Raw genomic sequence first — 14291 nt, 5'->3', positions numbered from 1 at the left:
CTTTCATCTTTCATTTAAAAAAAAACAACAAAAATAAAATTAACTTTGACTGTTGATTTTTCATTCTAACTGCTACATTAATACCCGAACGGTCAGTTGATAATTAAACTGCTGACAATACAATTCTCAGTGTTTTGTACCATCAATCAAATCAATATTTTGCAATCCAAAATTCCAAGATTTTTGTCCTAGAAGTCTTCTGAATATCACATGATTAGCAGAGACTCAACACTGCACAAAAATCAGGTACGCTTAACTGTCTCCTACACAAACAGTCCCTGACTAGGGTTTCTTGTTTTTTCAGGAGAAACAAGTTTTTGAGACTTCAAATGGATTTCATGGACCTCCATATATCTCAAAGTACCATCATACAAATTTTCAAACTTCAATTCACTCAGACGCACCTTCAGCAGCTCAAACAGTCAACAGACGACCCGTTTGACCAAAAAAGTCAACAGACAGTCAAAAATGAAATTTTTTGTCAACATCCATATTTTGTCAAAGGATTCATCATTTGATCATTGGATGATCATAATTCATTAAGGAAAGATCAAAAAACAACAAATTCCTAAGATTCAAAATTAGGGTTTTCTCCTAAAAAGTCAACTGAACTTTGACTGGTCATAACTCTCTCATCCTTCATCCAAAAAATTCAAACCAAATCTCATTTTGAAGGAAATTCAATTATCTTTCAAATGCAATTTATCCCATGGTCATTACATTCACCATTTGAAAAATATGAACAAAGACATTACAGGTCATTTTCAAAGTCAACAAAAAGACACTTTTTTCAAAAGGACACACAAGGAGCATCAAAAATCATTTTGACATGAGACCAAAGACATTGGTTAGAGGACTCTTTGAGGTTTCCAAAAAGTGAAAGATCTCCTTCATATGACAAAAATTGTGGGATTTACACCTTGTTGAAGTTGGCTAAATTTTGGGAAAATGCATAAAACCAACATTGCTCAAAAATGTATTTTTTCCAAATGGGGCCAAGTTTTCATGGTTCAAACATGTTTGCCATGATATTATGAGCCTCCCACGACCAAGACAAAGCCCACACCATTTTTATTCATTTTTGGTTTAATTTTATCCTATTTTAAGATTAAATAAAAATGGAAAATGGAAGGATAATGGATAGCTTAGTTTCTAAGCATGAGTCATCCAAGAATCTTTAATTTTCTGCAGAAGATTGAAGTACAAGGCAAGAGCATTGAAGAGGAGCAAGACTTGGTCAACAATTCAAGGGTTTTAATATTTAAAAATCAAGAATTCAACAAAGGCAACCAAAAGCTTCTTGGCTTGGATTCTAAGCACTCTTTGCCTATAAATAGCTGGGCATGCTTCAACAACAGGAGGGGGCACGAAAATAGCAAGAGTATAGTCATAAACTCCATAAAATTTCTCAAAAATTCCATACACTTTGTAATTTTCGAATTCTATATTCCAACCATTATTAATACAAACCAATCATTCCAATCATCTCCTGGGATCTAATATAGTAAGTTGAGATCATAATTCATGGTTACATGTACATAAAACTCATGCTTTAAAAGTTACATATTCATGCCTTTTTTCTAACTTTCGAATCTCACAACTTAACATGTTTTAATACCAACTAACACTTCTAACAAGTTGCTAAGATGGTTTAGGGAAGATTTGAACACTTACATGCAAGTGTTAACGTGAGAATACACATGTACCATTCTTGAAGTTTCAAACATGTGAACGTTCGAATCCCATGATGCAAGCGTTTTTAGCCAAAACTAATGCCACCATCGTGTTCAGGAGGTCATTTTAAGTTGACCTGGGTTCCCCTTGTTGTTGTTAATATCCATTTTCCAAAGCATCTTTTGAAAGATAAAAACACTTTGTATACATCCGCACAAGGATCATTACAAATTCAATTTACCAAGGTATTTGAAACAACATACGAGCATTTAAAAGCAATTGAAAACAAGTGAGCTAAGCAAATTAAAGAGCCCATGGATAACCATGGATACAAAGGGTGCTAACACCTTCCCTTTGTATAACCTACCCCCTACCCAGAATTTCTTAAAGGTCTTTTTTCTGTTTCTTTTATAAACCTTTCCTTAGTTGGATAAAATAAAAGGTCGGTGGCGACTCTCTGATTTTCAAATACAAAAGAAGACACAAAAAAAAAGAGTCAGTTCATGTATCTCTCCGCGAGAGGTATGGCCAAAAACGGAGGTCCACAGAACTGGCGACTCTGCTGGGGACATACTTTCTAAAAACAAAATGTTTTCAAAAGGGGTTACCTTTAGAGAATAGATCACTCCGATGTTTTCAATTGTTTGACTTGATTGCTCTATTTTTCAAAGGTTTGTTTGGGTATTTTGCTTGTGTGAAAGATTCTAACCCGAATCTCGAGATACCTTAAGTATATGACAATAGACCAAGGAAACTGTACGGCATGTACCGATACGGTTGATCTAGTAGTCATCGTTAGTGCGATACTTTGGTTTATACTGATGTCCCTTGAAAATAATCAAGGAGTATATTAGGCTTCCGAAATGTCATTAAACACTAATTTGTCTTAGAACCTTTTAGTTGAACTTGACTTGTGGCCTATTAAGTGGCTAGCTTTGAAATTGATCGAAGTTAGTTATCCTCGAGGAATATTTTGATCGGCCGTCCGAGCGCCGTATTGAGATGTTACCTCCAAGGATCATAGAACCCGAATACTATTCTAGGACAGGTTTTAACCAACTCAACTTCAGTGGGGAGGGTATCACCTATCAGCTTCATGCAAGCCTTTAAACCTAAGGCTATTGTTTGACTTGTTTGTGTGTGCCACATGTTTGACATCATAACATCATAAGCATATCATTTTCTCACTAATCATTTCAAGGATCAAAGACTTTACCTTTGTTTATTTATTAGAGGTAATGGCTCCCGCCACCAGAGATTACATCCGAATCAACATCTCAACGGTGCCATCTGAACTGAAAAACTTAGTATCAGAATTCCCTAGGAATGTTCAATTCACCGAAAAACATGGTCACCTACTCCATTTGGTTACCTCAAAATTTGAAGAAGACATGATACGGGTCCTGTTCCAGTTCTTTGACCCTGAACATCATTGCTTTACCTTTCCAGATTACCAGTTAGTACCCACTCTGGAAGAGTTTTCTGAACTAATTGGTTTACCTGTTCGAGATCAATTACCTTTCACTAGTTTAGAAAGGATTCCAAAACCTGAAATCACCGCTGCTGCCTTACATTTGCGGAAATCAGAAAATCGAGTCCAATTGGGAAACAAAGAGTGGAGTTAAGGGTTTGCTTGCTAAGTTCTTAATGGAAAGGCTCGATTACTGCTAGAAAACAAAAGTTATCCAGCTTTTGAGGAGTTTGTGGCTCTTTTGATCTATGGGTTGGTTTTATTCCCTAATCCCGACCAATTCATAAGTGTACACATTATCAACCTTTTCCTAACCCGTAACCCGGTACCAACATTGCTGGGAGACATTCTACATTCTCTACACACTCGTACCCTGAAGAAACGAGGAACTCTTATATGCTGTATACCACTACTGGCAAGGTGGTTTACATTTCATCTTCCCCGACCAGTGTTAAGAAATGAACAAAGAATGCAATGGTCTCGCAGGATTATGTCTTTGTCTCATTCAAATATTCGGTGGAACAACTTCTTTCAAAGAGACATTACTATCATTAATCATTGTGGAGAGTACCCTAATGTGCCACTCCTTGGCATCAAAGGGGGCATCACTTACAATCCCTCTTTAGCTTTACGCCAATTCGGATATGCAAGGAGCAACGGCCCTCACGACATGATTATCCGTGGCATTGTGTTTGATTACGAGGATGATTCCCATAGACACCGACGAAGGTTCATACATGCATGGGGCAGTGTCTATATAATAGAAAGCAAAACTTTGGGGCAATGGAATTCTATCCCTATGGAACCTTACTTCAGATGGGTGCGGGCTCATGCTCAGAAACTCATCATGCCATATCCCGCTATTCTACCTGTGACTATTGAGCCAGAAGTCGAAGGAGACAAACCTTAAGTTATCCTACATCCAGATATGCCAACTGACCTAGAAGAGTTGCAGAAATCTTGGGTTCAACTAAAAGAGGAAAGAGACACCTTCAAGGCACACTATCAAGACTATGAGAGAAGATTATTGGAGCTCACCGGACAACTCCAAGAAGAACAGCAGATCAACACATTCCTGGGTGCAAAGAGAAAGCGTCCATGGGAGACCTGAGGGATCATTCATTTCCTTTATTTCTGTTTTGTAAGCCCGAATGAGGCAAAGAAAAAAAAGCAAAAAAAAGAAATAAATTGTTTAACTAATGCTTGTTTCTCCTTTGTTTTAACAAATCTAAACTCTAAGATCCTTGAAAACATTGCATATACATTTCATTCATATACATTGCATATACATTTCATTCATATACATTGCATATACATTTCATCCATTCATACACATTGCATAAACAAGCTCACATGACCGATTTCTCATCTCCTCGCTATTTATTTCAGTCAGAAGAGATGGAATCTGAGACAAGCATCAAGAATCTCGAAGCACAGAACGCCCAAGTTCAAGTGGCAATTCTGGAACTGGCAAAGGGGCAACAAGAACTGAAAGCCCTGATGATCAAGAAGAAAAAGAATCCCAAAGGATCTGTAGGTTTGAGCCAACTGAAAAGAAAGATCAGAATCCCAGCCAAAAGGTTTAAAAAGCCACTGATCCCTGAAATAGTCGGTGATGGTGAACAAGGAGACAATCACATCAACCAGGGTTCTGCCAAACCCTCTCTCTCTTCCAATGAAGAAGATTATCATTCTGGAGACGAACAGGATGATGACAAATACCAGCAGTTAGAAGAACGCATGAAAGCTATGGAAATACAAAAAATACCTGGCTTAGATTTCAATGATCTGGGGCTCGTCTCAGATGTTGTTATCCCTCCAAAGTTCAAAGTTCCTGTCTTTGCAAAATATGATGGAGTTTCTTGCCCAAAACTACATCTGAGGTCCTATGTGAGGAAGATACAACCTCACACAACAGATACCAAATTGTGGATTCACTTCTTCCAAGAAAGTATGTCGGGTACACAGCTCGAGTGATACTACCAGCTAGAAAGTACCAAAGTCCATGCCTGGGAAGATTTAGTTGCTGCTTTTTACAAACAATATCAATACAATGCTGACCTTGCACCAACCCGTACTCAACTGAGGGGCATGTCCATGGCACCAAAAGAGAGTTTCAAAGGATATGCACAAAAGTGGAGAGATATGGCTGGAAGGGTTCAACCATCATTATCTGATCGCGAGCTGGTCGACATGTTCATGGGCACTTTAACTGGCCCTTTCTATAGTCATTTGCTGGGAAGCTCATCGTCAGGTTTCACTGACCTGATATTGACCGGAGAACGTGTCGAAAGTGGCATTCAAAATGGAAAAATTTAAATAGGCTCCTCCTCTGGTACTACAAAAAGGCCCATCAGTGGGAGAAATGAGGTCAATACAATGCAAATTCGGAAAGGTCGCAAGAATGAGCATCACCAATCTGTAGGGGCAGTTCTAATCTCCGCATATGCGCCTCAAAAAGATCAACAACCAAAATATACACGACGACCAGATGCGCCAAGAAGAAATTTCACCAGAATCAAATGCCAATCTCTCAGGCATTGCAGCATTTGCTAAAAGCAGATCTGATCACATTAAAAGATCCTCCAAAGAATGTCAACACTTCCTCTCTGAGTTATCGCCCCGATGCAACATGTGCGTATCACTCAAACTGTCCTGGACATGACGCAGATCACTGTTGGGCCCTGAAAAATAAAATACAAGATATGATAGATGCTGGGGAAATTGAGTTCGATCCTCCAGAAACTCCAAATGTCATCACAGCACCTATGCCGAAGCATGATAAAGCTGTTAATGCTATTCTGGACACTGTTTACATCTATGATGTGAATGAATTATCAACTCCACTCTTCGAAGTCAAAGGAAAGCTAACCCAAGCTGGTTACTTTCCAGGTTGTGACCCTGATTGCTTTTATTGCACCTACTCGCCCAACGGTTGTGAAAATTTGAGAATGGGAATTCAAAAGTGGATGGATCGCCGTATCGTTATGTTTGAGAGGCTCCCTTCTATGGACGTGTTATGCGAAGTCTTTGCAAACGGGATGAGAATAGAGGATGCCTCAGTTATCTCCAGCTTACCATTCAAAATCTCTGCCAAGGCTCCGTTCAAAATTTCTGCTACACTCAAAGTGGCATCAGTAATCATTGCTAGTCCAACTCCATTTCCATACTCCTCAGACAAAGTTGTCCCGTGGGGTTACGACACTAATGTTTATGTCCATGGAGTTAAACAGGATACCTCGACTAAAGAGGCCACAAAGTTAACTGCTCCGACTGTGGATAATATTGTGGGTACCAGCAAGATCACGAGAAGTGGAAGAATATTTTCACCAGAAATTTCTCCAAATATTGCTGCTGGTCCAGTCCAGGTCCCAGTTCCTAATCAAAATGTCAACGCTCGAGGCAAAGAGCCACAAGTTGAACCAGTTCAAATACCGGTGGAAGTCACTGTTGAGGATCCATCAAAACAAGAAATGGAGGAAATATTGAAAATCATCTGTAAGAGTGATTACAATGTTGTCGAGCAACTGGGGCACACTGCTTCAAAAATCTCAATGCTATCTCTGCTAAAGTATTCAGAAGCTCATGCCAAAAGCTCTGATGAAATTCCTGAAAGCTGCGCATGTGCCTCAAGAGATTTCGGTCGATCAATTTGAGAATTGTGTTGCCAATCTAACCGTGAATAACAGCCTCGGTTTCTCTGATATCGATCTAACCCCTGCTGGAAAAAATCACAACAAAGCCCTACACATCTCCATTGAATGTAATGGCACCACTCTATCTCATGTGCTGGTAGATAACGGTTCTTCTTTGAACGTGTTACCAAAAACAGTACTAGAAAAGCTTGACTTCGAAGGAATTATGTTACAACCAAGCGATGTTGTGGTAAGAGTCTTCGATGGGTCAACAAGAACAGTATACGGAAAGGTGAATCTCCCTATCAGAGTGGGTTCTCAAATCTTTGATTCTATCTTTTACGTAATGGAAATTCACCCAGCATATTCCTGTTTACTTGGACGCCCTTGGATACATGGGGCAAACGCTGTAACTTCTACTCTGCATCAGAAGTTGAAATATCCAGTAAAAGGAAAGATTGTCACAGTTTATGGCGAAGAGGAATATGTGGTTAGTCACCTGAGCAATTCCAAATATGTTGAGTTGGATGACGAATTCATCGAAACTCCCTGCCAATCTTTTGAGGTGGTCTCTCCAGATGTCTCTACCACTAAGCATATTTTTGCTACTCCAACTACAACTATGGTTTCTCTCAAAGATGCCAAAGCTGTGATCGAAAAAGGTGATTGCACAGTATGGGGACAGCTTCTCGATATACCATACAAGTCCGACAAACTAGGCCTGGGCTATGATACTGAAAATCAAAAGAATAATCAAAGTCCTTGTTTTGGAGAACTAATGTCACATTTCACCAGCCAAGGAGTAAACGCCATTGAAGACGATGGAGTGTTCTTGAACCATATCATTCAGCCATATCCAAATGAAATTCCACCCATTTCCATGGGAATGTGGGATACTTTGGGAGATCCAAGCGGCGGATATAATTATCAATATACCGCACCTCAGAGTTCTTTTATTGCTATGGAAGATATTACCCCAACTGGATGGGGTGATCAATTTGAGAATGACAAAAGTCTCACAAGTCCTAGCACTCAGCAATATCAGAATCCACCTAAAGAAATATGGGATACGCTAGGAGAGCCTAGTGGCAAATATGACTTTATGGTGAAATATTCCGCTCCTTCGAGCTCACAAGTCGCCATGGAAGACATTGTCCCAACTGGATGGAATGAACATTATGAAGACAATTTTACTCTTAAAGAAGCCAGAGGAACGCCAAATAACGAGGGTTATTTTCTGTCAGAATACACCCCTCACCAGGATACACAAGTCTCTATCCAAAACATCATCCCGACTGGATGGGACGGCCTTATCGAGCATCTCGCTCAGCCAACAGAGATATCTCAGCCTGGGCTCTCGTATCCAGCAGAGTATATCACTTATCCCGAAAGATCACCGACTCATTTCCCCACTAATGAAATCAATGCTGTGGAAGATGAAGAAGACAACTGTAACTGGAACAGCTGGATACTCCCTGCTCACAACAATGGATTGAACAACTGGAAAGCTAAGGATGTGATCTCCTTTGATCAGGAGTAAATGCAATTTCCTGTTTTCTTTGTGTATATTGTGCAAAGATAAAAATGGTTCCTGTATTATCGAACCATGAGCATGAAAGCCGTGTGTGCCTTGCCCGAAGCACACTGGTCCTTTTATAAGGGCTTATCATATCATGATCATGTTCATTCAATAAAATCATGGGACGTTTGCATATTCAAATTTCGTGATCCTTTTTCTTTCTTTCTTTGCTTTCAAATAGCTATGTTTTCTCACACACACTCACATAAATAAAATGCAGATTCACATTCACGTTGGATCCAGTCGATAACGATTCTGCTATTGCCCGTCATGACTTTGAAAATCCGATCTACCAAACTGAGGACGAAAGTGAGGAAGATTGTGAAGTACCAAGATAACTTGCAAGGCTGCTAGAACAAGAAGAGAAGGCTATACAGCCTCATGAGGAACCAATTGAGGTTATCAACTTGGGCAGCAACGAAGAAAAGAAAGAAGTCAAAATAGGGGCTGATTTAGAATACAGTGTCAAGCAAAGACTGATTCAAATGCTGCAAGACTACGTCGAGATATTCGCCTGGTCCTATGAAGATATGCCAGGCCTTGACACGGACATTGTGGTTCATCGCCTGCCGATCAAAGAAGGTAGCACTCCAGTCAAACAGAAACTACGGAGGAGTAGGCCTGATATGTCAAAAAAGATCAAAGACGAGGTTGAAAAGCAATTCAATGCCGGATTCCTGAAAGTTGTAAGTTATCCTCCTTGGATAGCTAACATCGTGCCTGTGCCTAAAAAAGACGGGAAAGTCAGAATGTGCGTAGACTACAGAGATCTGAACCGGGCAAGCCCCAAAGATGATTTCTCTTTACCTCACATCGATGTACTGGTTGATAATACCGCACAATGCAAGGTATTCTCCTTTATGGACGAATTCTCATGGTACAATCAAATCAAGATGGCACCCGAAGACATGGAAAAAACAACCTTCACAACACCCTGGGGAACCTTTTGTTACAAAGTAATGCCCTTTGGTTTAAAGAACGCAGGAGCTACATATCAACGTGCAATGGTAGCTCTGTTCCATGATATGATTCATCCGGAGATAGAGGTGTATGTCGATGATATGATTGCAAAATCCAACACCGAGGAAGAACATCTGGGTCATCTACACAAACTGTTTGACAGACTCAAGAAATACAGGTTGCGACTGAACCCAAATAAGTGTACCTTTGTAGTGAGATCCGGAAAACTCTTAGGGTTCATCGTCAGCAGCAAAGGTATTGAGGTTGATTCTGCCAAGGTCAAAGCCATTCAAGAAATGCCTATACCCCGTACCGAGAAACAAGTCAGAGGATTCTTGGGACGTCTGAATTACATCGCCCGATTTATTGCCCATATGACTACTACTTGTGTGCCGATCTTCAAATTGTTGAAGAAAGATCAAGTGGAAAGGTGGAATGACAAATGCCAGTTAGCCTTTGACAAAATCAAAGAATATCTTCAAAAACCGCCAATCTTGTTGCCACCTGTGGAAGGAAGACCTCTGATAATGTACCTAACTGTGTTAGAAGATTCAATGGGGTGTGTACTGGGAAAACATGACGAGTTCGGCCGAAAGGAGCATGCAATCTACTATCTTAGCAAAAAGTTTACCGATTGTGAAACAAGATACTCACTACTCGAAAAAACTTGTTATGCCTTAGCATGGGCGGCTCGCCGACTAAGACAGTATATGCTAAATATCACCACTTTCCTAATCTCCAAAGTGGATCCTATCAAGTACGTGTTCGAAAAACCTGCTCTCTCTAGAAGAATAGCAAGATGGCAAATGATCTTAACAGAATATGACATTCAATACACTTCACAAAAAGCAATCAAATGAAGTGTGGTAGCTGATCATCTGGCTCATCAGGCAGTGGATGATTATCAAGCATTGAACTTTGACTTCCAAGATGAAGACATTATGCTACTCAATGACTACAAACAACCAGGACCAGAAGAAGGACCCGAGCTAGGATCCCGGTGGACTATGGTTTTTGACGGAGCTTCTAACGCACTTGGCAATGGCATCGGAGCTGTGATCATTTCTCCTGCAGGAGGTTATACACCTTTCACTGCCAGATTATGCTTCAACTGCACTAACAATATAGCCGAATACGAAGCATGTATTCTGGGTCTCAAAGCTGCAATTAATTTAAGAATCAAGTTCCTGGAAGTCTACGGAGACTCGGCTTTGGTAATTTACCAAGTCAAAGGGGAATGGGACACGAAGCACCCGAATCTAATTCCTTACAAAGAATATGTGCTGAGTCTGATTCCTTATTTCGAAGAAATCACTTTTGAACACATCCCACGCGAGGAAAATCAACTAGCTGATGCCTTAGCTACCATGTCATCCATGTTCAAAATCAGGTGGGACAATGAGGCGCCGATAATCACCATTTACAGACAAGATGAACCATCCTATTGCAATGAGATCGATGCCGAAGGAACAGAAGAAAAACCATGGTTCCATGAAGTAAAAAGATATCTCGAAGCTCAGGAGTACCCTGAAGGGGCGTCCATTAACGATAGAAAGTTTCTAAGGAGGTTTGCTGCCAAATTCTTTCTAAGTAATGGAACCCTATACAAACGCAACCATGACTCGACTTTACTTTGTTGTGTAAACAAGAAGGAAGCAGAACAGATTATGGAAGACATACACGATGGTGCCTTTGGTACTCACTCAAGTGGACATACAATGGCTAAAAAAATCCTCAGAGGAAGGTTATTACTGGTCTACCATGGAGACGGACTGCCATCATCATTCCAGAACCTGTCACAAATGTCAGATATATGCTGACAAAGTACATGTACCTCCAGTCCCGTTAAACGTGCTGACGGCTCCTTGGCCTTTTGCAATGTGGGGTATTGATATGATTAGAGAAATCAAGCCTACTGCCTCCAACAGACATCTCTTTATCCTGGTCGCTATTGACTACTTCACAAAATGGGTAGAAGCCGCTTCATTTGCTTCTGTCACCAAGAATGTGGTGGCCTGATTTATCAAGCACAATCTCATTTGTCGGTATGGCATTCCCGAAAGGATCATCACGGACAATGGCACAAATCTAAACAACAGAATGATTACTGAACTCTGCACACAATTCCAGATCAAACATCATAATTCCTCTCCATATCGACCAAAGATGAATGGCGCGGTGGAAGCTGCCAATAAGAACATCAAGAAAATCATACAAAAGATGACAATAACCTACAAAGACTGGCATGAGATGTTACCTTTTGCTCTTCATGGTTATCGCACATCTGCGCGTACTTCAACAGGGGCAACTCCATTCTCCTTAGTCCATGGTATGGAGGCAGTTCTTCCAATTGAAATTCAGATTCCTTCCCTAAGATTATGAAAGAAGCCGATCTAGACGAAGACGATTGGATTCAAACACGGTTAGACCAGATAAACTTGATTGATGAGAAGAGGCTCGCAACTATTTGTCATGGTCAGTTATATCAAAAGCGTATGATCAAAGCCTTCGACAAGAAAGTCAAAAGTCAGGCATACCAAACCGGTGGCTTGGTTGTCAAACGCATCATCTTACCACAAGGTGATCCTAGAGGCAAATGGACTCCCACCTATGAGGGACCATTCGTAATCAAGAAAATATTCTCCGGCGGTGCCATGTTGCTTACCACCATGGATGGCGAGGATTTCTCACACCCTGTAAATGCGGACATAGTCAAAAAGTATTTCGCTTAAAAAGAAAAGCTCGCTAAGTTGAAAACTTGAAAGGGCAACTTAGGCAAAAATGAGCGTCTCGGTGGATTGAAAACCCGAAAGGGCGATCCAGGCAAAAATTAGAGACTAAATAAAATCGTCCCGGTAGGCTGAAAACCTGAAAGGGCAGCCTAGGAAAAAGTTAGGGAATAAAGCGTACAACTATGTTCCATTCAGCTGCCTACTCACCGTCAAGATTCAATACATCAAAGACACCGATCAGTCCAATCACTTTCTCCCAATAAGCGAGGGATTAGATGCTCGAAGACAGATTGGCAATAGCAGAATTGAAACTTGACTGGATTGTTTTCACATAGCTATCTGTCTTTATAAATATTTTCCAAAGCTTTATGACAACTTCCTACTTCTAGGATTGTTGTCTCCCTGTACTAATCAGCCTATCATGGCTCTTTTTCAAAAATCAATGCAGCTTAGGCTCAAAATCAACATTTTCATGTTTTCTGTTTTGAATACGTAAACGTCCCAATGATAATTTTGAGTGAACATTTGCATTTGAATATGATTGATGTTTACCTGGAAAAACAGGAGTGGCATTCAGGTAATGTCCCAATCATTTGGACATCATCCCGAAACCAGCATCAGAAGAAAAATCCCCAAGAGAAATACATTTCTCAGCAAATTCCTCAATAAGATTTTCTCTCCCAAACGAAGTAATTCGAGAAATCTTATCCCCCAGCAGGGCTGTTCCAGATTACTATCTCCAGAAAGTGTGATCTCCACACCAAGACTTGGTCGGATAGTGCATCAGAGGATTATGCATCTTCCTCATTCCCACTTAAAAGGGCATCAAAATCAGAACTTCCAACTACCTTTCATTCCCAAGCGGTAGTCAAAGATCCTTCAACAGAGTACCATAGTTCTCAAAGAAGTTCCCCAGCCGAGGGTACTCAAACAAGACAAAAAATCATCAACAATCACAATACATTCATGTCTAGATGACTAGCGGGAATTTATTTTCCCAACTAGAAGCTTGACACGCTCACATCATACATCATACATCATACGCATATTCATACACATATTCATACACAACATAACATGCATATTTCTCCTTTAGCTCGAGAATATCATACATTACATGCATCATAAACATTACACATCACTAACGTGATTTTTTCAGGCAGACGGATGTCTTCAGCAAAGATGTCTCAATCACATGCAGTGTTCACCTGAATTCTATAAGCAGTCCTCACAGATATAATAAAACCGAAGATTCATTCTGAAGAGATCTCTCCTTCCAAATCACCTATCAACTCAAAAACAAGCAACAAAGATCTAAAGTCGATACCTCAAACGGTTCCAGCACGATCTACCATCGAAGATATAAAGTCGATACCTCAGACGGTTCCAGAATGATCTAACATCGAAGATCTAAAGCTGATACCTCAGACGGTTCCAGAATGATCTACCATCGAAGATCTAAAGATGATACCTCAGACGGTTCCAGAACGATCTACCATCGAAGATCTAAAGCTGATACCTCAGACGGTTCCAGAACGATCTACCATCGAAGATCTAAAGCTGATACCTCAGACGGTTCCAGAACGATCTACCATCGAAGATCTAAAGCTGATACCTCAGACGGTTCCACAATGATCAACTTCCAAAATCTAAAACGGAAAAATTTTGGACAAATTCCGTAACGATCATCCTCCTAGACTTAAAGCGGTAACCTTGGACGGTTCCGAAACAGTCAACACAAAGACTTTCCAATCCTTCATCAAGATATAATCAATGGATTCATTCTGATGAACAAACCATCAAACACATTTTCCAGGTGGCATCTGAAAGCCCATATCAGGTAATGTTCCGATCTGCCAAACAACATTTCTCAGACAAAATTCAAAAACAACTTCCAACATCTCTTCCGATCAAGGTAAGTGCAAATTTTCAGGGCATCTAAAATATTCAATCATCTTCCACCTTCAGATTTCAGACAATCTCTTCAGGTTTATGAAGATTGAATAGGGGCAACTGTTATACCCCAAAATTTGCCCACATCTTTTTTCAAGAAAACTCCAATCTAAAAATTAGGAGTTTCATATAATCATGGATTTTTATTTCATAAATATCCTGACATATGAAATACTTAGTTTTTAGAATTTTTCTTATACAGTATTTTGGCTCGCTGTCGAATTTATTCTGACGCAAACGCCAGTTACTGTTTATTACTTCACACACGCTATTTATTTGATATTTAT

Source organism: Vicia villosa, linkage group LG2, assembly GCF_029867415.1.
Source record: "Vicia villosa cultivar HV-30 ecotype Madison, WI linkage group LG2, Vvil1.0, whole genome shotgun sequence".
Classification (NCBI taxonomy): Eukaryota; Viridiplantae; Streptophyta; class Magnoliopsida; order Fabales; family Fabaceae; genus Vicia; species Vicia villosa.
The sequence above is the reverse complement of the archived record's forward strand: the minus strand, read 5'-3'. Positions refer to the sequence as shown.